Source organism: Somniosus microcephalus, chromosome 14 (assembly GCF_052327205.1).
Source record: "Somniosus microcephalus isolate GS21.2 chromosome 14, FLI_Smic_1.0, whole genome shotgun sequence".
NCBI lineage: Eukaryota > Metazoa > Chordata > Chondrichthyes > Squaliformes > Somniosidae > Somniosus > Somniosus microcephalus.
In genome coordinates this window covers 39,540,951-39,566,784 of record NC_141000.1, presented here as the reverse complement: position 1 = coordinate 39,566,784, position 25,834 = coordinate 39,540,951, and positions in this window count along the sequence as shown.

The window sequence follows — 25,834 nt, the reverse complement described above, 5'->3', positions numbered from 1 at the left end:
GTGTGAGGAGCGAGTGTGTTAATATCTGGGTGTGAGGAGTGATTGTGTAAATCACTGGGTGTGAGGTGTGAGTGTATTGATCACTGGGTCTGAGGAGTGATTATGTTAATCACCTGGTATTTGGAGTGAGTGTGTTAATCACCGGGTCTGAGAAGTGAACGTGTTAATCAGTGGGTGTGAGAAGTGAGTGTGTTTATCAGTGGGGGTAAAGAATGAGTGTGTTTATCAGTGGGTATGAAGAATCAATGTGTTAATCACTGGGAGTGAGGACTGAGTGTGTTAATCTCTGGGTCTGAGGAGTGATTGTGTTAATCACTGTGTGTGAGGAGTGAGTGTGTTTATCACTGGGTGTGATGAGAGAGTGCATTAACCACCAGGTGTTAGGAGTGAGTGTGTTAATCACCGGGTGTGAGGAGTGAGTGTGTTAATCACTGGTTGTGTGGAGTGAGCGTGTTAATCAGTGGGTGGGAGGGTTGAGTGTGTTAATCAGTGGGTGTGAGGAGTGAACTACTTAATCAGTGTTTGTGAGGAGTGAGTGTGTAAATCTATGGTTGCGTAGAGTGAATGTGTTAATCACTGGGTGTGAGGAGTGAGTGTGTTAATCTACGGGTGTGAGGAGTGACTGTGTTAATCACTAGGTGGAAGGTGTAATTGTGTTAATTACTGGGTGTTAGGAGTGAGTTTGTTAATCACTGGGTGTGAGGAGTGAGTGTGTTTATCACTGGGTGTGAGGAGTGAGAGTGTAAATCTGTGCATGTGAGGAGTGAGAGTGTCAATCAGTGGGTGTGAGGAGTTAGTGTGTTTATCACCATGTGTGAGGAGTGAGAGTGTTAATCAGTGGGTGTGAGGAGTGCGTGTGTTTATCACCATGTTTGAGGAGTGAGGGTGTTAATCAGTGGGCGTGAGGAGTGAGTGTGTTAATCAGTGGGTGTAAGGAGTGAGTGTGTTAATCACTGGGTGTGGGTAGTGAGTGTGTTAATCATTGGTTTTAAAGAGTGAGAGTGTTAACCAGTGGGTGTGAGGAGTGACTGTGTTTATCACAGTGTGTGAGGAGTGAGAGTGTTAATCAGTGGGTGTGAGTCGTGAGTGTGTTAATCAGTCGGTGTGAGTAGTGAGTGTGTTAATCACTGGGTATGAGCAGTGAGTGTGTTAATCACTGGTTGTGTGGAGTGAGTGTGTTAATCAGTGGGTGTGAGGGTTGAGTGTGTTAATCAGTGGGTGAGAGGAGTGGGTGACTTAATCAGTGTTTGTGAGGAGTGAGTGTGTAAATCTGTGGTTGTGTAGAGTGAATGTATTAATCACTGGGTGTGAGGAGTGAGTGTGTTAAGCTATGGGTGTGAGGTGTGACTATGTTAATCACTGGGTGCGAGGTGCAATTGTGTTAATCACTGGGTGTTAGGAGTGAGTTTGTTAATCACTGGGTGTGAGGAGTGAGTGTGTTTATCACTGGGTGTGAGGAGTGAGTGTGTTAATCAGTGGGTGTGAGAAGTGAGTGACTAAATCAGTGTTTGTGAGGAGTGAGTGTGTAAATCTATGGTTGTGTAGAGTGAATGTGTTAATCACTGGGTGTGAGGAGTGAGTGTGTTAATCTACGGGTGTGAGGAGTGACTGTGTTAATCACTGGGTGCGAGGTGTAATTGTGTTAATCACTGGGTGTGAGGAGTGAGTTTGTTAATCACTGGGTGTGAGGAGTGAATGTGCTTATTACTGGGTGTGAGGAGTGAGTGTGTTAATCAGTGGTTGTGAAGAGTGAATGTGTCAATCACTGGGTGTGAGGAGTGAGTGTATTAATTTCTTGATGGGAGGAGTGAGTGTGTTAATCACTGGGTGTGATGAGTGCGTGTGTTGAGCACTGGGTGTTCGGAGTAAGTTTGTTAATCACTGGGTTTAAGGAGTGAGGGTGTTAATCACTGAGTGTGAAGAGTGAGAGTGTTAATCAGTGGTTGTGAGGAGTGAGTGTGTTAATCACTGGGTGTGAGGAGTGAGTGTGTTAATCTGTGGGGGTAAAGAATGACTGTGTTAATCAGTGGGTGTGAAGAGTGATTGTGTTAGTCAATGGGTGTGAGGAGTGAGTGTGTTGTTCCCTGGTTCTGAGGAGTGATTGTGTTAATCACTGGTTGTGAGGAGTAAATGTGTTAATCACTGGGTGTGAGGAGAAAGTGTGTTAATCACTGGATGTTAGGATTGAGTGTGTTAATCACCGGCTGTGAGGAGTGAGTATGTTAATCTCTGCGTGTGAGGAGTGAGTGTGTTTATCTTTGGGTGTGGAGTGAGTCTGTTAATCACCAGGTGTGAGGAGTGAGTGTGTTAATCACTGGGTGTGAGGAGTGAGTGTGTTAATATCTGGGTGTGAGGAGTGAGTGTGTTAATCACCAGGTGTTTGGAGTGAGTGTGATAATCACCGGTGGGGAGGAGTGAATGTGTTAATCACTGGGTGTGAGGAGAGAGTGTGTTAATATCTGGGTGTGAGGAGTGAGTGTGTTAATCAGTGGGTGTGTGGAGTGATTGTGTTAATCACTGGGTGTGAGGAGTGAATGTGTTAATCACTATGTGTGAGGATTGAGCGTGTTAATCAGTGGGTGTGAGGAGTGCTTGTGTTAATCACTGGGTGTGAGGAGTGAGAGTGTAAACCTGTGCATGTGAGGAGTGAGAGTGTCAATCAGTGGGTGTGAGGAGTTAGTGTGTTTATCACCATGTGTGAGGAGTGAGAGTGTCAATCAGTGGGTGTGAGGAGTGAGTGTGTTTATCACAGTGTGTGAGGAGTGAGAGTGGTAATCAGTGGGTGTGAGGAGTGAGTGTGTTAATCAGTCCGTGTGAGTAGTGAGTGTGTTAATCACTGGGTATGAGGAGTGAGTGTGTTAATCACTGGTTGTGTGGAGTGAGTGTGTTAATCAGTGGGTGTGAGGGTTGATTGTGTTAATCAGTGGGTGTGAGGAGTGAGTGACTTAATCAGTGTTTGTGAGGAGTGAGTGTGTAAATCTGTGGTTGTGTAGAGTGAATGTATTAAGCACTGGGTGTGAGGAGTGAGTGTGTTAATCTACGGGTGTGAGGTTTGACTATGTTAATCACTGGGTGCGAGGTGTAATTGTGTTAATCACTGGGTGTTAGGAGTGAGTTTGTTGATCACTGGGTTTGAGGAGTGAGTGTGTTTATCATTGGGTGTGAGGAATGAGTCTGTTAATCAGTGGGTGTGAGGAGTGAGTGACTTAATCAGTGTGTGTGAGGAGTGAGTGTGTTAATCAGTGGTTGTGAAGAGTGAATGTGTCAATCACTGGGTGTGAGGAGTGAGTGTATTAATTTCTTGATGGGAGGAGTGAGTGTGTTAATCACTGGGTGTGAAGAGTGAGAGTGTTAATCAGTGGGTGTGAGGAGTGAGTGTGTTAATCACTGGGTGTGAGGAGTGAGTGTGTTAATCTGTGGGGGTAAAGAATGAGTGTGTTAATCAGTGGGTGTGAAGAGTGATTGTGTTAATCACTGGGTGTGAGGAGTGAGTGTGTTGTTCCCTGGTTCTGAGGAGTGATTGTGTTAATCACTGGTTGTGAGGAGTAAATGTGTTAATCACTGGGTGTGAGGAGAGAGTGTGTTAATCACTGGATGTTAGGATTGAGTGTGTTAATCACCGGCTGTGAGGAGTGAGTATGTTAATCACTGCGTGTGAGGAGTGAGTGTGTTTGTCATTGGGTGTGGAGTGAGTCTGTTAATCACCAGGTGTGAGGAGTGAGTGTGTTAATCACTGGGTGTGAGGAGTGAGTGTGTTAATATCTGGGTGTGAGGAGTGAGTGTGTTAATCACCAGGTGTTTGGAGTGAGTGTGATAATCACCGGGGGGGAGGAGTGAATGTGTTAATCACTGGGTGTGAGGAGAGAGTGTGTTAATATCTGGGTGTGAGGAGTGAGTGTGTTAATCAGTGGGTGTGTGGAGTGATTGTGTTAATCACTGGGTGTGAGGAGTGAATGTGTTTATCACTATGTGTGTGGATTGAGTGTGTTAATCAGTGGGTGTGAGGAGTGCTTGTGTTAATCACTGGGAGTGAGGAGTGAGAGTGTAAATCTGTGCATGTGAGGAGTGAGAGTGTCAATCAGTGGGTGTGAGGAGTTAGTGTGTTTATCACCATGTGTGAGGAGTGAGAGTGTCAATCAGTGGGTGTGAGGAGTGAGTGTGTTTATCACAGTGTGTGAGGAGTGAGAGTGGTAATCAGTGTGTGTGAGGAGTGAGTGTGTTAATCAGTCCGTGTGAGTAGTGAGTGTATTAATCACTGGGTATGAGGAGTGAGTGTGTTAATCACTGGTTGTGTGGAGTGAGTGTGTTAATCAGTGGGTGTGAGGGTTGAGTGTGTTAATCAGTGGGTGTGAGGAGTGAGTGACTGAATCAGTGTTTGTGAGGAGTGAGTGTGTAAATCTGTGGTTGTGTAGAGTGAATGTATTAAGCACTGGGTGTGAGGGGTGAGTGTGTTAAGCTACGGGTGTGAGGTTTGACTATGTTAATCACTGGGTGCGAGGTGTAATTGTGTTAATCACTGGGTGTTAGGAGTGAGTTTGTTGATCACTGGGTGTGAGGAGTGAGTGTGTTTATCATTGGGTGTGAGGAATGAGTCTGTTAATCAGTGGGTGTGAGGAGTGAGTGACTTAATCAGTGTGTGTGAGGAGTGAGTGTGTTAATCAGTGGTTGTGAAGAGTGAATGTGTCAATCACTGGGTGTGAGGAGTGAGTGTATTAATTTCTTGATGGGAGGAGTGAGTGTGTTAATCACTGGGTGTGAAGAGTGAGAGTGTTAATCAGTGGGTGTGAGGAGTGAGTGTGTTAATCACTGGGTGTGAGGAGTGAGTGTGTTAATCTGTGGGGGTAAAGAATGAGTGTGTTAATCAGTGGGTGTGAAGAGTGATTGTGTTAATCACTGGGTGTGAGGAGTGAGTGTGTTGTTCCCTGGTTCTGAGGAGTGAGAGTGTTAATCAGTGGGTGTGAGGAGTGCTTGTGTTAATCACTGGGTGTGAGGAGTGAGAGTGTAAATCTGTGCATGTGAGGAGTGAGAGTGTCAATCAGTGGGTGTGAGGAGTTAGTGTGTTTATCACCATGTGTGAGGAGTGAGAGTGTTAATCAGTGGGCGTGAGGAGTGAGTGTGTTAATCAGTGTGTGTGAGGAGTGAGTGTGTTAATCACTGGGTGTGGGTAGTGAGTGTGTTAATCATTGGTTTTAAAGAGTGAGAGTGTTAATCAGTGGGTGTGAGGAGTGAGTGTGTTTATCACAGTGTGTGAGGAGTGAGAGTGGTAATCAGTGGGTGTGAGGAGTGAGTGTGTTAATCAGTCCGTGTGTGTAGTGAGTGTGTTAATCACTGGGTATGAGGAGTGAGTGTGTTAATCACTGGTTGTGTGGAGTGAGTGTGTTAATCAGTGGGTGTGAGGGTTGAGTGTGTTAATCAGTGGGTGTGGGGAGTGAGTGACTTAATCAGTGTTTGTGATGAGTGAGTGTGTAAATCTGTGGTTGTGTGGAGTGAATGTATTAATCACTGGGTGTGAGGAGTGAGTGTGTTAAGCTACGGTGTGAGGTTTGACTATGTTAATCACTGGGTGCGAGGTGTAATTGTGTTAATCACTGGGTGTTAGGAGTGAGTTTGTTTATCATTGGGTGTGAGGAATGAGTCTGTTAATCAGTGGCTGTGAGGAGTGAGTGACTTAATCAGTGTGTGTGAGGAGTGAGTGTGTTAATCAATGGTTGTGAAGAGTGAATGTCTTAATCACTGGGTGTGAGGAGTGAGTGTGTTAATTTCTTGATGTGAGAAGTGAGTGTGTTAATCACCGGGTTTAAGGAGTGAGGGTGTTAATCACTGAGTGTGAAGAGTGAGAGTGTTAATCAGTGGGTGTGAGGAGTGAGTTTGTTAATCACTGGGTGTGAGGAGTGAGTGTGTTAATCGGTGGGGTTAAAGAATGAGTGTGTTAATCAGTGGGTGTGAAGAGTGATTGTGTTAATCACTGGGTGTGAGGAGTTAGTGTGTTTATCACCATGTGTGAGGAGTGAGAGTGTTAATCAGTGGGCATGAGGAGTGAGTGTGTTAATCAGTGGGCGTGAGGAGTGAGTGTGTTAATCAGTGGGTGTGAGGAGTGAGTGTGTTAATCACTGGGTGTGGCTAATGAGTGTGTTAATCATTGGTTTTAAAGAGTGAGAGTGTTAATCAGTGGGTGTGAGGAGTGATTGTGTTTATCACAGTGTGTGAGGAGTGAGAGTGGTAATCAGTAGGTGTGAGGAGTGAGTGTGTTAATCAGTCCGTGTGAGTAGTGAGTGTGTTAATCACTGGGTATGAGGAGTGAGTGTGTTAATCACTGGTTGTGTGGAGTGAGTGTGTTAATCAGTGGGTGTGAGGGTTGAGTGTGTTAATCAGTGGGTGTGAGAAGTGAGTGACTTAATCAGTGTTTGTGAGGAGTGAGTGTGTAAATCTGTGGTTGTGTAGAGTGAATGTATTAATCACTGGGTGTGAGGAGTGAGTGTGTTAAGCTACGGGTGTGAGGTTTGACTATGTTAATCACTGGGTGCAAGGTGTAATTGTGTTAATCACTGGGTGTTAGGAGTGAGTTTGTTAATCACTGGGTGTGAGGAGTGAGTGTGTTTATCATTGGGTGTGAGGAATGAGTCTGTTAATCAGTGGGTGTGAGGAGTGAGTGACTTAATCAGTGTGTGTGAGGAGTGAGTGTGTTAATCAATGGTTGTGAAGAGTGAATGTCTTAATCACTGGGTGTGAGGAGTGAGTGTGTTAATTTCTTGATGTGAGAAGTGAGTGTGTTAATCACCGGGTTTAAGGAGTGAGGGTGTTAATCACTGAGTGTGAAGAGTGAGCGTGTTAATCAGTGGGTGTGAGGAGTGAGTTTGTTAATCACTGGGTGTGAGGAGTGAGTGTGTTAATCGGTGGGGTTAAAGAATGAGTGTGTTAATCAGTGGGTGTGAAGAGTGATTGTGTTAATCACTGGGTGTGAGGAGTTAGTGTGTTTATCACCATGTGTGAGGAGTGAGAGTGTTAATCAGTGGGCATGAGGAGTGAGTGTGTTAATCAGAGGGTGTGAGGAGTGAGTGTGTTAATCACTGGGTGTGACTAATGAGTGTGTTAATCATTGGTTTTAAAGAGTGAGAGTGTTAATCAGTGGGTGTGAGGAGTGATTGTGTTTATCACAGTGTGTGAGGAGTGAGAGTGGTAATCAGTAGGTGTGAGGAGTGAGTGTGTTAATCAGTCCGTGTGAGTAGTGAGTGTGTTAATCACTGGGTATGAGGAGTGAGTGTGTTAATCACTGGTTGTGTGGAGTGAGTGTGTTAATCAGTGGGTGTGAGGGTTGAGTGTGTTAATCAGTGGGTGTGAGAAGTGAGTGACTTAATCAGTGTTTGTGAGGAGTGAGTGTGTAAATCTGTGGTTGTGTAGAGTGAATGTATTAATCACTGGGTGTGAGGAGTGAGTGTGTTAAGCTACGGGTGTGAGGTTTGACTATGTTAATCACTGGGTGCAAGGTGTAATTGTGTTAATCACTGGGTGTTAGGAGTGAGTTTGTTAATCACTGGGTGTGAGGAGTGAGTGTGTTTATCATTGGGTGTGAGGAATGAGTCTGTTAATCAGTGGGTGTGAGGAGTGAGTGACTTAATCAGTGTGTGTGAGGAGTGAGTGTGTTAATCAATGGTTGTGAAGAGTGAATGTCTTAATCACTGGGTGTGAGGAGTGAGTGTGTTAATTTCTTGATGTGAGAAGTGAGTGTGTTAATCACCGGGTTTAAGGAGTGAGGGTGTTAATCACTGAGTGTGAAGAGTGAGAGTGTTAATCAGTGGGTGTGAGGAGTGAGTTTGTTAATCACTGGGTGTGAGGAGTGAGTGTGTTAATCGGTGGGGTTAAAGAATGAGTGTGTTAATCACTGGGTGTGAAGAGTGATTGTGTTAATCACTGGGTGTGAGGAGTGAATGTGTTAATCACTATGTGTGAGGATTGAGTGTGTTAATCAGTGGGTGTGAGGAGTGCTTGTGTTAATCACTGGGTGTGAAGAGAGAGTGTGTTAATCACCGGATGTTAGGAGTGAGTGTGTTAATCACCGGGTGTGAGGATTGAGTATGTTAATCACTGCATGTGAGGAGTGAGTGTGTTAATACCTGGGTGTGAGGAGTGAGTGCGTTAATCACTGGGTGTGAGGAGAGAGTGTGTTAATCACCGGATGTTAGGAGTGAGTGTGTTAATCACCGGGTGTGAGGATTGAGTATGTTAATCACTGCATGTGAGGAGTGAGTGTGTTAATACCTGGGTGTGAGGAGTGAGTGCGTTAATCACTGGGTGTTAGGAGTCAGTCTGTTAATCACCAGTTGTGAGGAATGAGTGTGTTAATCACTGGGTGTGAGGAGTGAGTGTGTTAATATCTGTGTGTGAGGAGTGAGTGTGTTAATCACCAGGTGTTAGGAGTGAGTGTGATAGTCACTGGGTGGGAGGAGTGAATGTGTTAATCACTGGGTGTGAGGAGAGAGTGTGTTACTATCTGGGTGGGAGGAGTGAGTGTGTTAATCACTGGGTGTGTGGAGTGAGTGTGTTAATCAGTGGGTGTGAGGATTCAGTGTGTTAATCACTGTGTGTGAGGATTGAGTGTGTTAATCTCTGGGTGTGAGGAGTGAGTTTGTTAATCACTGGGTGGGTGGAGTGAGTGTGTTAATCATTGGTTTTAAAGAGTGAGAGTGTTAATCAGTGGGTGTGAGGAGTGAGTGTGTTTATCACTGTGTGTGAGGAGTGAGAGTGTTAATCATTGGGTGTGAGTAGTGAGTGTGTTAATCAGTGGGTGTGAGGAGTGAGTGTGTTAATCACTGGGTATGTGGAGTGACTGTGTTAATCACTGGGTGTGAAAATTGAGTGTGTTAATCAGTGTGTGTGAAGAGTGAATGTGTTAATCAGTAGATGTGAAGAGTGAATGTGTTACTCAATGGGTGTGAGGAGCGAGTGTGCTAATCTCTGGGTGTGAGGAGTGAGTGCGTTAATCACTGGGTGTGAGGAGTGATTGTGTCAATCACTGGGTGTGAGGAGTATAATGTATATATAGAATGTATATACCTTTAAGGGGGGAACTACTTTTTACAGCTCATGTATGTTGTGTATGTACCTTTAAGGGAATAACTGGTCTCAGACTGCAGTACCGGCAGTAACCACCCCTGTATAAAAGGCCCTAGCAGGCTTCTGTGGTTTCAGTTTCCAGGTTGTCTCCATTCAGTAAAGACTTGTTATAATCAACTCCTTCAGTCCGTGTCTCAATTATACACGGACATAATACTGGCGACGAGTAAGAAATGAACTTACCTGCAACTCGGCAGCACCTCGGATGACGTTATTGAAGGTCGAAGCCAGAAGAAAGAAAAAAAAATAATCCAAAGAAACTCGAGAAACGGGCGTCGACCGTGGGCAACCGCCCTCCAAATCATCAAATTGAAAAGTGCAGGAGAGACTGTCGAGAGCCAGGCTTGGTCTCCAGTCTGTGGTTTCCCAGCTAATCGGGCTGGTGGCAGGTAGTGCACTGATCCTTCCTGGGCTGCGGCGGGCTAGAGCTCGATCGGGTGGCTCTGCGACAGGGCCGGGCAGCGAGTCGGGAAGCAAGGAAAGAGAGAGAGGGTGGAGCACACAGGGTGTGGCCGGTGCGTCGCAGCTGGGCAGCGTTCGGACCTAAGAAGAGGGAGGGAAGTGTCCCAGAGGGTCCGCTCCACGACGGGAATGGTTCTTCAATTAACGGAGCAAATATTGAAGCGCGATAGAAAAATAAAAATACCGCGGAGAGCGGCGTTGGCAGCAGCGGCAGCGGCGGGAAAGCGCTGGAGGCGCCATCTTAACTCGGCGGGGAAGAAGGATAAGTGCGGGAGGTGCCATTTTGATCCATCGGGGACGTAGGCAAAGCGCGGGAGGCGCCATCTTAGATTTTCAAGATGCCAAAGACTGGCGATATCACTGCCTTCGATAATGCAATAGAAGACTGGACCACATATGTGGAAAGAGTCGAGGTATATTGCAAGGCAAACGAAATAGCCGATGAGAAAAAGGCATCGGTATTGCTAAATTTAATGGGCGCAAGAACGTATGGCCTATTGCGGGACCTGATTACTCCAGCCAAACCGAAGGCGAAGAGTTTTAACAAAATTGTTGCTATCCTACAGGAACACCTAAATCCTACACCGCTGCTGATAGCAGAAAGATTTAAATTCCACAGGAGAAATCAGCATAAAAATGAGAGTAATGCTGATTACCTTACGGAACTACGCAAGCTATCAAAGCACTGCCAGTTCGGAGCAGGACTTACGGGACAAATTTGTCTGTGGACTCCTGAGTGAAGGAATCCAGAAGAGGTTACTCTCAGAGAAAGAGCTGACGCTAGATAAGGCTTTCAGCGTGGCAGTATCGTACGAAGCAGCAGCAAGGGGAGCTGTGGAAATACAACAAAAGCCACAGGAATACGGCACCCACGAAATGACACGGGGATTTGCAAAATGTTATCGCTGCGGCAGAACAAACCATGACCAGAAGGACTGCTGGTCCAAGGACAAAATATGCAGGCAATGCGGAAAGATGGGCACATTGCACGAGTTTGCAGGTCTGGGAAGAAGACCAACGACAACAAAAAGGCTACTAAGGAACCGTACAGGAAAGTACAAAAGATGACGGACAGTAGTTCCGAAGACCAGATGAGCGATAGTGAATCCGGGAACAAGAGACTAAGCTGTCTCAAACTTCATAACGTAATCTCAAAAGAGGATCACCGAACCATTTGGGTCACCCTCACGATAGCAGGGTCCCAAGTCAAAATGGAATTGGATACAGGATCAGCTCTAACCTTCATGAATCGACGAGACTACGAGCGGCTATTCTCACACATACCCTTGAGAGAGACATCCATTGTCTTGAGGACGTATACGGGGCAAAAAGTATACCCCAGAGGAAAAATAAGGGTGCCTGTCGAATACAACGGCAAGAAAATACGGAAATTGTATCTCTACATTCGGCAAGATGGTGGACCACCGTTATTGGGACGTGAATGGATCAGAAAGATAAGTTTAGACTGGCAGTCCATTCAGGCACTGACGGTGGCTGGTGAAAAGGATGACGACGTCACTCCTGGACGATTGTCAACAATCTTAGCTGACGCCAAAGAGGTATTTCAACAAGAACTGGGCACTCTTAAAGGCGTAACCGCCTCGATAAAAATAGAGGAGAATGCAATTCCCAAGTTTTTCAAAGCAAGACCGGTACCATATGCAATTCACCCAGCCGCCGAGGCAGAGCTGGAGAATCTGGTGAAGGCAGGCGTGTTATCTAAGGTAGACTGGAGCGAGTGGGCGACACGCATCATTCCTGTCATGAAGAAAACGTTAAACAATAAGTCTGAGGAGCCAAGGAAGGTTCGCATCTGTGGGGACTTCAAGGTGATGGTGAACCCAGTCCTTCACACAGTACAATATCCTCTTCCAAGGATAGAAGATATCTTCGCCTCACTATCTGGGGGGAAGCGTTTTACAAAAATTGACCTAGCACAAGCATATTTGCAGATGGAGGTTGAAGAATCCTCTAGGAAGTATCTCACGATAAACACTCACAAATAATAATAATAATAATAATTCAACTTTATTGTCATTGCAAAAGGTCTTTACCAGTATAATCGACTGGTATTCGGAGTAGCATCAGCTCCGGCGATACGGCAAAGAGTGATGGAACAAGCCCTGCAAGGGATTCTGGGGACTCAGTGTTACTTGGACGACATCCTAGTGACAGGTGAAGATGACAGTGAACACCTTGCCAACCTAGAGCAGGTGCTCACTAGACTACGTGAACATGGGCTACGAGCCAATCGCCCTAAGTGCGAGTTTTTTAAGAAACAGATATCGTATTGTAGCCACGTGATTGATGAAGAGGGGTTGCATAAGTCCCCTGACAAAATTAAAGCGGTAGTTAAGGCTCCAGCGCCTGAAAATGTGTCGCAACTGAGGTCATTCCTCGGATTGATGAATTACTACCATAAGTTTTTGCCGAATTTGTCCACAATTCTGCATCCACTGAACGCCTTACTACGAACGGGAGTAGCATGGAAATGGAGCGATGAATGTAAGCGGGCCTTTCAGAAGAGTAAGGACCTAATCACTTCAAGAGAAGTATTGGCTCACTACAACCCATCACTATCGATAAGACTGGCGTGTGATGCACCTCCCTACGGTGTTGGGGCGGTACTGTCACATAAATTCCTTGATGGTTCAGAGAGGCCGATAGCTTTTGCGTCACGCTCGTTAACTTCAGCTGAGCGTAACTGCGCCCAGATTGACAGAGAGGCCCTCAGCCTGGTGTGGGGGGTGAAGAAGTTCAATCACTACCTGCACGGTCAGAAATTTACTCTACTAACTGATCATCAACCTCTCGTCTCCATTTTCAACCCTCAGACGGGCGTACCGATAATGATGGCACAACGGCTACAGAGGTGGTCCCTTTTCCTAGGGGCACACCAATATGACATTGAGTACAAAGGAACTAAACAGCATGGGAATGCTGATGGATTGTCGCACCTACCGTTGCCGACGGTGGAAGAAGAACTGGCAGTGGATCCAGTGGAGTTATTCCACTCGACTATAGTCGAATGTCTCCCTGTGACGAATGCAAACATAGAAAAGGAAACACGAAATGACCCAACACTCTCCTGGGTCTATGATTTAACGGTGAAGGGATGGCCAGCACATGGCAAACCACTGCTGCCAGCATTCTCGCCGAGAAGAGAACAGCTGTCAGTGTGCAGAGGAACCTTGATGTGTGGATCCAGAGTAGTAATTCCACCCAAATTGAAGGATAGAGTGCTCAATGAGCTTCATGAGGGTCATCTGGGAGGGGTAAAAATGAAGAACTTAGCCAGAGCGTTTGTGCGGTGGCCGGGAATCGATAGAGAAATTGAAGAGATGACCAAGAGCTGTACAGGATGCCAGAAGGTCCAAAACACCCCACCACAAGCCGCTCTACATCCATGGGAGTGGCCCTCATCTCCATGGCAAAGGGTGCACATTGATTTTGCTGGTCCCTTTATGGACTCGATGTTTTTAATTGTGGTGGATGCACATTCAAAGTGGCCAGAGGTAATAAAAATGTCCTCAACCACTACAGAAAAAACTATCACAGTCTTACGAACCATATTCGCCAGGAATGGGCTGCCTGAACAGATTTGCTCTGACAATGGACCACAGTTTGTGTCTGAAGAGTTCCGGAGGTTCTTAAAGAACAATGGTGTTAAGCATTACACATCCGCCCCATATCATCCAGCCACTAATGGATTGGCCGAGAGGTTTGTTCAAACATTCAAGAAGGCTATCAAAGCAATGTGTAATGAAGATATACCCCTACAACACAAGGTGGATAACTTCCTGTTTGCCTACCAGAATGCTACACATGCGGTTACCAACCAAACTCCAGCCATGATGTTCTTCAATCGAAGACTACGATGCCGCTTGGATTTGGTTCAGCCAAATGTCAGAAGAGATGTGGAGAACAGGCAGTTTCAGAATATGAATGAAAGGCCGACCAAGAGTTTTAAGGTAGGTCAACCAGTTTTGGCCCGGGACTACCGCACAGAGAAATGGCAGCCAGGAACGATCTGTACACGGCAAGGACCTCTAATGTATACCGTGGACGTTGGAGAGAGCATTGTGAGACGCCATGCTGACCAGATTCTAGAGTCACTGGAAAACATCAACTCCACACCACGATCTGATACACCTGGCGATGAAACCGAAGTATCAATTGCATCTACCGCAGAATCGGTGATATTGGAAGCAGACGAACCAAACAGCGACATTGATCCCGACTCAACCTTACCAGAAGAACCTGATATCCCAAAGAGGCGTTATCCAGACAGAATCAGGAAGTCTCCTCAAAGACTGAACTTATAATTGTTTAACTTCAACCAATGTATCTAACAACTGTAATTGTAATTAGTTATTATTTAGTTGTTAAATGAATGTTATGTACCATTTATCTAAAAGGGGGGGAATTGTTGTGTATGTACCTTTAAGGGAATAACTGGTCTCAGACTACAGTACCGGCAGTGACCACCCCTGTATAAAAGGCCCTAGCAGGCTTCTGTAGTTTCAGTTTCCAGGTTGTCTCCATTCAGTAAAGACTTGTTATGATCAACTCCTGCAGTCCGTGTCTCAATTATACACGGACATAATAATGTATACTGCAGTACCAGCAGTGACCGCACCTGTATATAGCACTGAGTAGTAAGCTGTACAGTTCAGTTCCAGAGTGAGCCACATTGAGTAAACGCCTGTTGTACCGTTCTCCTGCAGTCTTGTGTCTTATTACTGACGGACACAACATTGGCGATGAGAAAAATTCGATCCTACCTGCAACTCTGCATCACCTCCCAGGGATTCATTGCTGGAGACCAGAAGATTGGAGGTCAAGGCCAGAGATACGGGCGTCGACCACGGGCAACTGCCCAGTCATCCATCAGAGCAGCAGCGACTCGAGAATTGCGGTGGTCCAGCGAAACGGGCTGGCAACAGGTAGTGCGCAGACCCTTCCCGGACAGTGGTGGGCTAGAGCCCGACCGAGCGGCACAGCAAAGGGCCGAGCAACATCGACGGGGGAGAGAGAGAGAGGGCAGAGCACACAGGGCGCAGCCGGTGTTCAGGGGCCGAGCAGCATCGAGGAGAGAGAGAGAGACACGCAGAAACCCACGAGGCGCCGCCATTGCCACGAGGACCGCCGAGAGCGGCGTTGGCAGCAGCGTAGGAAGGCCCGCGGAAAACTCATTGGCAGCAGCGGGGGAGGAAGGAAAGCGCGGGAGACACCATTTTAAGCCATTTTAAACCACACCCAAAATGCCGAAGAGTGGCAGTATCACCGCATTTGACAATGAAGTCGAAGATTGGACTACATATGTCGAACGAATAGAAGTATACTGCAAGGCAAATGAGGTGCCAGATGACAAGAAAGTGCTGGTATTGTTAAACTTAATGGGTGCAAAGACGTATGGTTTATTACGAAATCTAGTAACCCCAGCGAAGCCAGTGGAAAAGAGTTTTGCAGACATCCTAGAAATTCAGTTTGCGCCAGCCGCTAGCGCCTTAGGAGGAGGAGAAGTGGGGTGCTAAGCGGCTAGCACCCGGGCGCAGCGCGATCTGCGCCTCTTGCGAACTTCAGTTAAGATTTAGCGGCGGCGCAAAACCTTTGCACGCGCTCAGCTGCGTGCGCAGATCCTGATGTCATTTCATGGTGCAACGCCCTTTGTGCGCCCCGAACCGGAAATTCAGTGGCGCCGGCCTATTGTGCGCCTGGCGCCCCTAGTGACTGGTAGAGGGGAACGGTTCCCAGTCGCTGCAGGGCGCGGGGGGTGCTAATTAAAGGGGACTATGTTAATAAAGGAAGGAATCACTATAATACAGAGAAATGATATTGGGTCAAAGGAGCAGGATAGTGAAACAGTTTGTGTGGAGATAAGGAATAATAAGGGGAAAAAAACACTAGTGGGTGTAGTCTATCGGCCTCCGAACAGTTGCAACTCTGTTGGACGGAGTATTAATCAGGAAATAGTTGAGGCTTGTAATAAGGGAACAGCTATAATTATGGGGGATTTTAATTATCATATTAACTGGACAAATCAAATTGGGCAGAGCAGCCTTGAGGATGAGTTCATTGAGTGTATTAGGGATGGGTTTCTTGAGCAGTATGTAACTGAACCATAGTGGTTAGCACTGTTGCCTCACAGCGCCAGGGACCCGGGTTCGAATCTGGCCTCGGGTGACTGTCTGTGTGGAGTTTGCACATTCTCCCCGTGTTTGCGTGGGTTTCCTCCGGGTGCTCCGGTTTCCTCCCACAGTCCAAAGATGTGCGGGTTAGGTTGATTGGCTATGATAAATTGACCCTTAGTGTTAGGGGGATTAAATACGTGGGGTACGGGGACAGGATATGTGTTGGTGTAAGGGTTGCGGGGATCGGGTGGGATATGTGTCGGTGCAGGCTCGATGGGCCGAAATGGCCTCTGTGGGGTTTCTATGATTTCTATGATATCTATGAATAGACCAGGGGGCAAGCAACCTTAGATTTGGTCCTGTGTAATGAGACAGGATTAATTAAAAATGTCCTAGTAAAGGATCCCCTTGGAATGAGTGACCATAACATGGTTGAGTTCCATATTCAATTAGAGGGTGAGAAGGTTGGATCTCAAACAAGCGTGCTGAGCTTGAATGAAGGAGACTATGAAGGTATGAGAGCGGAATTGATTAGAGTGGACTGGGAAAATAGATTAAAGGGTAAGATGGTACATGATCAGTGGTGTACATTTAAGGAGTTATTTTACAACTTCCAAAAAATATATATTCCACTGAGGAAAAAAGGGTGTAAAAGAAAAGATAGCCATCCGTGGCTAAGTAAAGTAATTAAGGATAGTATCCGACTAAAAACAAGGGCATATAAGGTAGCCAAATCTAGTGGGAGGATGGAAGATTGGGAAGTCTTTAAAAGACAGCAAAAAATAACTAAAAGATTGATTAAGAAAGGGAAGATAGATTATGAAAGTAAATTAGCAAAAAATATAAAAACAGACAGTAAAAGTTTCTATAGTTGTATAAAAAGAAAAAGGGTGGCTAAAGTAAATGTTGGTCCCTTAGAGGATGAGACCGGGAAATTAATGGTGGGAAACTTGGAGATGGCAAAAACACTGAACAATTATTTTGTATCAGTCTTTACAGTAGAGGACACTAAGAATATCCCAACACTGGACAAACAGGGGGCTCTAGGGGGGGAGGAACTAAATACGATTAAAATCACTAAGGAAGTGGTACTTGGTAAAATAATGGGATTCAAGGCGGATAAATCCCCTGGAACTGATGGCTTGCATCCTAGGGCCTTAAGAGAAGTAGCGTTAGGGATTGTGGATGCATTGGTAATAATTTTCCAAAACTCACTGGACTCAGCAAAGGTCCTGGCAGATTGGAAAACTGCTAATGTAACACCCTTATTTAAAAAGGGTAGTAGGCAGAAGGCTGGAAACTATAGACCTGTTAGCCTAACATCTGTGGTTGGAAAAATGTTAGAGTCCATTATTAAGGAGACAGTAACGGGACATTTGGATAAACATAATTTAATAGGACAAACTCAGCGTGGTTTCATGAAGGGGAAGTCATGTTTGACAAATTTGCTGGAGTTTTTTGAGGAAGTAACATACAGGGTGGATAAAGGGGAACCAGTGGACATAGTGTTTTTAGACTTCCAAAAGGCATTTGACAAGGTGCCACACAAAAGATTATTGCTCAAGATAAAAAATCACGGGATTGGGGGTAATATTCTGGCGTGGGTGGAGGATTGGCTCTCTAACAGAAAGCAGAGAGTTGGGATAAATGGTTCGTTCTCAGATTGGCAACCAGTAACTAGTAGTGTTCCGCAGGGGTCAGTGCTGGGTCCCCAACTCTTTACAATCTATATTAACGATTTGGAGGAGGGGACCGAGTGTAACATATCAAAGTTTGCAGATGATACAAAGATGGGACGGAAAGTAGTGAGTGAGGAGGACATAAAAAACCTGCAAAGGGACATAGACAGGCTAAGTAAGTGGGCAGAGATTTGGCAGATGGAATACAATACTGGAAAGTGTGAGGTTATGCACTTTGGCAGGAAAAATCATAGAGCAAGTTATTATCTTAATGGAAAGAAACTGGAAAGTACTGTAGTACAAAGGGATCTGGGGGTCCTGGTGCACAAAACTCAAAAAGTTAGTATGCAGGTGCAGCAAGTGATCAAGAAGGCCAATGGAATGTTGGCTTTTATTGCTAGGGGGATGGAATATAAAAACAGGGAGGTATTGCTGCAGTTGTACAAGGTATTGGTGAGACCGTACCTGGAATACTGCATACAGTTTTGGTGTCCATACTTAAGAAAAGACATACTTGCTCTCGAGTCAGTACAAAGAAGGTTCACTCGGTTAATCCCGGGGATGAGGGGGTGGTCATATGAGGAGAGGTTGAGTAGATTGGGACTCTACTCATTGGAGTTCAGAAGAATGAGAGGCGATCTTATTGAAACATATAAGATTGTGAAGGGGCTTGATCGGGTGGATGCGGTGAGGATGTTCCCAATGATGGGTGAAACTAGAACTCGGGGGCATAATCTTAAAATAAGGGGCTGCTCTTTCAAAACTGAGATGAGGAGAAACTTCTTCACTCAGAGGGTGGTAGGTTTGTGGAATTTGCTGCCCCAGAAAGCTGTGGAAGCTACATCATTAAATAAATTTAAAACAGAAATAGATAGTTTCCCAGAAGTAAAGGGAATTAAGGGTTATGGGGAGCGGGCAGGAAATTGGACATGAGTCTAGGTTCGGAATGGTCATGGCCCTGTGGGTAGTGGAGTGGGCCCAGGGGCCGTGTAGCCTGGTTCTGCTCCTACTGTGTTCTAATTCTGTGTTAGATTTCAGGAGATGGTTTTATTCCTGTTCCTGGCTGGGGTGGAGATCGCCTTTACAGAAGGTAAGTACTGTAGAAAATATAGGGACAGAGTGATCTCCTGGAAGAATTTCGATCGCCTAGATGGGTCGGAGAGGAATTTCCCAGATTTTTTTCTCCCAAATTGGCCATTGGGTCTTTATCTGGTTTTTTGCCTCTCCTGGGAGATCACATGGGTTCGGGTGGATGCACAGTGATAGAAGATTTGAGGTTAGGATCAGATCAGCCATGATCTTATTGAATGGTGGAGCAGGCTCGAGGGGCCGATTGGCCTACTCCTGCTCCTATTTCTTACGTTCTTATGTTCTTATGTTGACTCCTCCTGCAGTATAAATGGCAGCCATTTTGCACCACTCCTTCTTTGTGAGAGGCGGATCTTTGGAGAGAGACAAAGGTAGAGAGCTTTCTGGTTTGGCTCAACACTCGCACAGGTACTTGTGGCTTCAGGCCACAGCTTTGCACTTGTCTTTAACTTCAGTGTCATAGCATTGATTGGAAACATATAATGGGGGCTGCAATGGGTGCAAACGTTGGGCTTCTCCATTGCATTCAAAGGGCTCAGAGACGCCGTCAGAGAGTGCCAGTCATGGCCAGATGGAGAAGGAGCAACAGGCATCGGCAAAGGAGGCCTTACCCACCCAGGGTATACCGCCAGCAGTTCTCATATCTGAACATGTCTGAGGAGCAGTGTATTCGGAGGCTGCGATTCAGAAGGGCGGTGGTCACTGAGATCTGCCACCTGCTTCGCGGAGATCTGCAGCCACAGCTGAGGAGCAGGACGTCTCTGTCAGTGGCAGTGAAGGTGACGGTGGCTCTCAACTTCGATGCCACCGGCTCCTTTCAATCCGCTACTGGGGACATTTCCAACATCTCCCAGTTTGTGGTACATTGCTGCATCCGCCAGGTGACCAATGTCCTTTTCAGAAGGAGACGTCAGTTCATCTCCTTCCCCATGACCGTTGACAAGCAGCAAGAGCGTGCAATGGGCTTTGCAGCATTAGCGGGCTTCCCCATGGTGCAGGGCACCATTGACTGCACGCATGTGGCTTTGCGGGCACCTCTAGAGAATGCCGAGGATTACCGCAACCGGAAGGGCTACCATTCGCTCAATGTGCAGTTGGTGTGTGACCACAGGCAGCTCATCCTAGCTGTCAATGCCCGCTTTCCAGGCAGCAGCCACGATGCCTTCATCCTGTGCCAGACTTCTGTGGCAGACATGTTCGAGGCCCAGCCTCACCCACAAGGATGGCTTCTCGGGGACAAAGGCTATCCTTTGTGCACCTGGCTGATGACCCCACTCCGTGCGCCCAGCACCCCTGCTGAAGAGGGATACAATGACAGCCATCAAGCAACCAGGAACTTCATTGAGCAAACAATCGGTGTGCTGAAGCAACGGTTCCGCTGTCTGGATCATTCCGGGGGAGCCCTACAGTACTCACCTGAGCGGGTCTCCCATTTCGTTGTCATGTGCTGCATGCTGCACAACCTGGCTATCCACAGGACTCAGCCACTGCCAGTAGACATTGGAGGACCACCAGAGGAGGAGGAGGAGGAGGAGGAGGAGGAGGAGGAGGACCAGCACAGGAGGGAGGCAGAAAGTGCAAGGGCCGCCCGTCGGCGGCTTATTGCAAGTCGGTTCTAGGCCCCCTCTCAGGGAATGGCTTGTGCCAATGGCATAAGATGAATGTAGCCGCTCCACAAGCCCTCAGCCGAGCAGGGCAACCAGGACTTCCAAAAGAAAGCATGGACAGTGCGATTTAAGAATTTTTTTTACTGTGATACCTCTGTGCCCTTCCCACATGACAAACTAATGGAGAGAAACCCCCCCCAAAAACACAAATACACCAGTCTTGGCCTTTACAAGTAAAACAAATATACCAGTCTCAGCCTTTAAATATGAAACAAATACACCAGTCTCGGCCTTTACAAGTAAAACAAATATACCAGTCTCGGCCTTTATATATGAAACAAATACACCAGTCTCGGCCTTTAAATATGAAACAAATACGGCAGTCTCGGCCTTTACAAGTAAAACAAATACACCAGTCTCGGCCTTTAAATATGAAACAAATACACCAGTCTCGGCCTTTATAAGTAAAACAAAACATTTGGCCACACCTTCTACTTTTTCCCCTGCGAGGGTGATCCGTTTCGCTTCTGTGACTGGCCCCTACCCGCCCTGCAGCTCCTCCTCAATGGGACCCCAGTGGCTGCAGCAAGGCTGGGGGAAGGCTGCTGAGGGTCAGATGGTGAGATGCCAGATGCCCTTGGGGGTCGGCCTGGACCAGCTCTGGGACTGGAGGGGTTGGCTGCTGACTGCTCCAACTCTGCTTGGGCGGCAGCAGTCTGTCCAACAGCTGGTGGCAGCTGCAATGGAGGAGTGACAGTGTTGGCTGCAGGAATGCTGCCAACCTGACAGATCACAGGCACTCCCTGGTTGGCTGATACATTGGCACGCGCACGGGCCAGCACTGCAGCATGCGCAGCAATCTGCTGAGGCACAGACTGCTGGGCTGCTGTGGCACAGCGAGTGCCCCAGCGATGCCTGGCCGATCCAGCAAGTGTAGAAGCAGTTAGTGCCCGTGTGGCCCTGGTCTGTGTCTGCATGACAGCAGCCAGTGAATGCACGGCACGACTGAGCACTTGGCTAGAAGCCGCCTGTGAAGCAGCGAAGTCCTGCTGACTCCTAGCCTGTGCTGCCGCGATGTCCTGCAGACTCCTGGCCTGTGCTGCACTGAATTGTTGCAGACTCCTGGCCTGTGCTGCCCCGAATTCCTGCACACTCCTTGCCAGTGACTCTATGGAGTCAGGCATCCTTGCCACTGCAGCCATGAGCTCAGTGTGCCTGCGCTCAGCCTGGGCGCCCATTTCCGCTAGGAGCCGCACCTCCTCTGCGCTCACCGTAGCAGGACTGGAGGCCGCACTCACCCTCCGGGGAGAAGGCCGCCGAGCTTCCCCACCCCTCCCGCGTTGCTGCAGCCCGCTGGTCCCCGGAGCTTCACTATCCTCTGACCCTTCCCCCCTGCTCCCCTCCAGGGAAGACGTGTCACCATCATGGCCATGGGCTGCCTCGGCTGAGGGTGTCCCTGATGGGCTGGCTTCCTCTTCCTCCTCCTCTATGTCTGACTCGGACACAGTGCCAGCTTGAGGGGCCGCCTCCTCACCTGGTGAGTCACCATCTGAAAGCAGTGAGGCACAAGAGTTGCTTTAGAGTGAGGATAGGGCGGCAGCGAGGGAGGCATGAGTGCTGCTGTGCACTGCATTGGTTCGATAGTGGCAAAGGATGCTGGTGTGAGGCGCAAGTGGAAAGGGAGAGGTCAAAAAGGTGATGACCTTACCATTGGTGCCCAGAACATGGTCAGCATCTCCAGTGGCGACGGGGCCACTCAGCCGGCCTGCCATGATCCGCTCCACTCGCTGCTCGAGGTCGCTCAGCTGTTTCAGGTCAGGACAGCCTCCCCCGGTCTGTCGCTGCTGCCTTCTGTTATGCGTCAGCTTGGCCTGCAAGAGAAAGGACCGCCTCTAAGTACAGTGTCAAGCACTGATCTTGCCCGCACTGCCTCCCATGTTTGATTAGCCCTGACAGTGTCAAGCCCTGATCAGCCCGCACTGCCTCCCATGGTCGAATAGCCCTGACAGTGTCTAAAGTCCTCATTGCGCAAGTGCTTTTCATGACAGTCCCATAGCTGCTGGATGAGGGCTGGCCATTAGGGCTTTCAGACCTGGTTGGCCATAAAGTGAGGTGCACATGCAGGGATGAGGAGGATACTGGAAAGGGTACTCACCCTGACAACCCGAGTGAGGTCATTGAATTTTTTCCGGCACTGGGTTGGTGTCCTGCTAACCATGCTGTTGGACGTAACCCTGTTTGCCACATCCCTCCATGCTTTCCGATATTTGGCGGGCAGTGGCCTCCTGCCACCCTCAGGGAAGAGGATATGGCACCTGCGGTCCACTGCACCCACCAGCAGCCTCAGGTCATCCTTGCCGAAGCGCTGCACTCTCTCCCTGGCCTTCTCCATTCTCCTGGGCGTGGAGCTGTTCCAGAGCAGTGTTCAGGCCTTTCCTTAGGGCTGCAGTGTGCAGGGCGAGGCAGCCAAGCAATTCCACCCTCCCCCTTTAAGTGCTGACCGGCGCCTGACTGTCTGCCCTCAATGAGCACCTCGCCACACCTGCGCTGCGCCCGCCTTCGGTGTTTGTGCCCCAGATCACCGGCTTAGCCCCTAATGATAGTCATGCATCGCCTGCGTAAGCGCAGCAGCATCCTCTTGGGGCGATGCAACTGAATATCGGTGAAGGTGGCGCTAAGTTGTGCCAGGCACAAAAGTTAGCGAACGCCATGCTGTAGCACCCCAAACATGGCTATACTGAATTTCTAGGCCATAGTGACGATACTACAGGAACATTTAAACCCCACACCGCTGCTGATAGCAGAAAGATTCAAGTTTCACAAATGGAACCAGCATAAGGATGAAAGCAATGCTGAATATTTAACAGTACTGTGCAAACTATCGAAACACTGCCAGTTTGGAACGGGACTGGCAGATACCTTAAGGGACAAGTTTGTGTGTGGGCTTCAAAGTGAAGGAACCCAGAAATGGCTTTTATCTGAAAGGACCTTACGCTGGACAAGCATTGTGGTACCATATGAAGCAGCAGCATGGGGCGCTGCAGAGATACAACAGAGACCGCAAGAATATGGCACAAACGAAATGTCATACAGAACAGAGAAGTGCTATCACTGCGGCAGAACAACACATGACCACAATGATTGCTGGTTCAAAGACAAAGTGTGCAGACAGTTTCGAAAAGTAGGACACATAGCATGAGTCTGCAGGTCGGGAAAGAAAACCAGCAATAAGAAATCTCCAAAAGAAAAGTACAAGAAGGTACATAAGGTGATGGAGACTAGTTCAGATGAACAAAAGAGTGATACCGACTCCAAAAGCAGGGAGCTGAGTTGCCTGAAACTACATAATGTGATCAAAACGGAGGATCACCGAACCATTTGGGTCACTCTCAAGATAGCAGGAGTCCAGGTAAAAATGGAATTGGACACAAGATCAGCCCTAACAGTTATAAACCAACGGGACTACGAGCGGCTATTCTCACGCATACCCTTGAGAGACACAAAAATTATTTTGAAGACGTACACGGGGCAAAAAGTCTACCCCAAAGGAAAAATAAGGGTGACCGTTATATATAACTCTGTGTGGAGTTTGCACATTCTCCCCATGTTTGCGTGGGTTTTCTCCGGGTGCTCCGGTTTCCTCCCACAGTCCAAAAATGTGCGGGTTAGGTTGATTGGGCATGATAAATTGACCATTAGTGTTAGGGAGATTAAAATATGTGGGGTTACGGGGATAGGGTGGGATATGTGTTGGTGTAGGGGTTACGGGGATCGGGTGGGATATGTGTCGGTGCAGGCTCGATGGGCCGAAATGGCCTCTATCTGCACTGTGGGGTTTCTGTGTGATTCTGTGTGATAACGGTAAGGAAACACCAAAACTAGACCTGTATGTATTGCAAGATGGAGGACCACCATTACTGGGACGTGAATGGATCCGGAAAATACAGCTAGATTGGCATTCCATACAAGCACTGACTGTGGCTGCCAAAAAGGATGACGATGTCACACCTGGGCGACTGTCAAAGATCCTAACCGACGCGCAAGAAGTGTTCCAGCAAGGACTCTGAACACTAAAAGGCATGACAGCAACAATTAAATTGAAGAAAACGCAAGCCCAAAATTTTTTAAGACCAGACCGGTACCTTATGCGATTCGTCCAGCCGTCGAAGCAGAGCTGGAGAGTTTGGAACGTTCAGGAGTACTGTCCAAGGTAGACTGGAGCAAGTGGGCTACACCCATCGTCCCTGTGATGAAAAAGTCATTGAGCAGCATTCCTGGGGAACCAAGGAAGGTTCGCATCTGTGGGGACTTTAAGGTAACAGTGAACTCAGTCCTTCGCACCGTACAATATCCACTTCCGCAGATTGAAGATATTTTCACCTCGCTATCTGGAGGGAAACGCTTCACTAAAATTGATCTGGCCCAGGCGTATCTGCAAATTGAGGTAGAAGAAGCATCAAAAAAATACCTCACAATCAACACCCATAAAGGTCTCTACCAACACAATCGGCTGGTATTCGGGGTAGCATCAGCTCCAGCTATTTGGCAAAGGGCAATGGAACAAGTCCTGCAAGGGATCCCAGGGACCCAGTGTTATTTGGACGACATCCTGGTCACGGGCGAAAATGACAGTGATCACCTCGCCAACCTGGAGTAGGTGCTCACTAGATTGAAGGAATATGGGCTCCGAGCTAACCGCCACAAATTCGAGTTTTTTAAAAAACAGATCTCGTATTGTGGCCACGTTATCGATAAAGAGGGGTTACATAAGTCCCCAGAAAAGATTGAGGCAGTAGTCAAGGCTCCAGCACCGGAAAACGTGTCACAACTGAGGTCGTTCCTCGGGCTGGCAAACTACTACCATAAGTTCTTGCCAAATTTGTCTACAATACTACACCCACTGAACAACCTACTGCAAACTGGGGTGCCATGGAAATGGAATGACGAATGTAAACGAGCTTTCCAGAAGAGCAAAACACTAATCACATCGAAAGAGGAATTGGCCCATTTCAACCCAGCACTACAAATTCGGTTGGCGTGTGATGCGTCACCCCACGGCATTGGAGCGGTGCTGTTGCACAAATTCTCGGACGGCTCAGAGAGGCCAATAGCATTTGCGTCACGATCACTAACCTCAGCCGAGCGTAACTACGCCCAGATTGACAGGGAGGCCCTCAGCCTAGTGTGGGGAGTGAAAAAGTTCAATCACTATCTGCACGGGCAGAAGTTCACCTTGCTGCCTGACCACCAGCCCCTTGTCTCCATTTTTAATCCGAAGAAGGGCGTTCCGGTGATGACTGCGCAACGACTACAAAGATGGTCACTCTTTCTAGGGGCGCACCACTATGAGATTGAAAATAAGGGCACGAAACAGCATGGAAATGCTAATGGGCTATCACGCCTGCCACTGCCTACTGCGGAGGAAGCACCAGCAGTGGATTCTGTCAAAATATTTCATTCGACTATAGTTGAATACCTACCAGTAACTAGCGCTCGTATCGAAAAGGAGACCCGAAATGACCCGACACTTTCTCGGGTATATGATTTGACGGTGAAGGGATGGCCAGCACATGGCGACTCACTGTTGCCAGCATTCTCGTCAAGAAGAGAACAGCTGTCAGTGTGCCGGGGGACATTGATGTGTGGATCCCGAGTGGTAATTCCACCCAAGTTAAGGGATAGAGTGCTCAATGAGCTTCATGAGGGTCATCTGGGAGGGGTTAAAATGAAAAGCCTTGCCAGGGCTTATGTG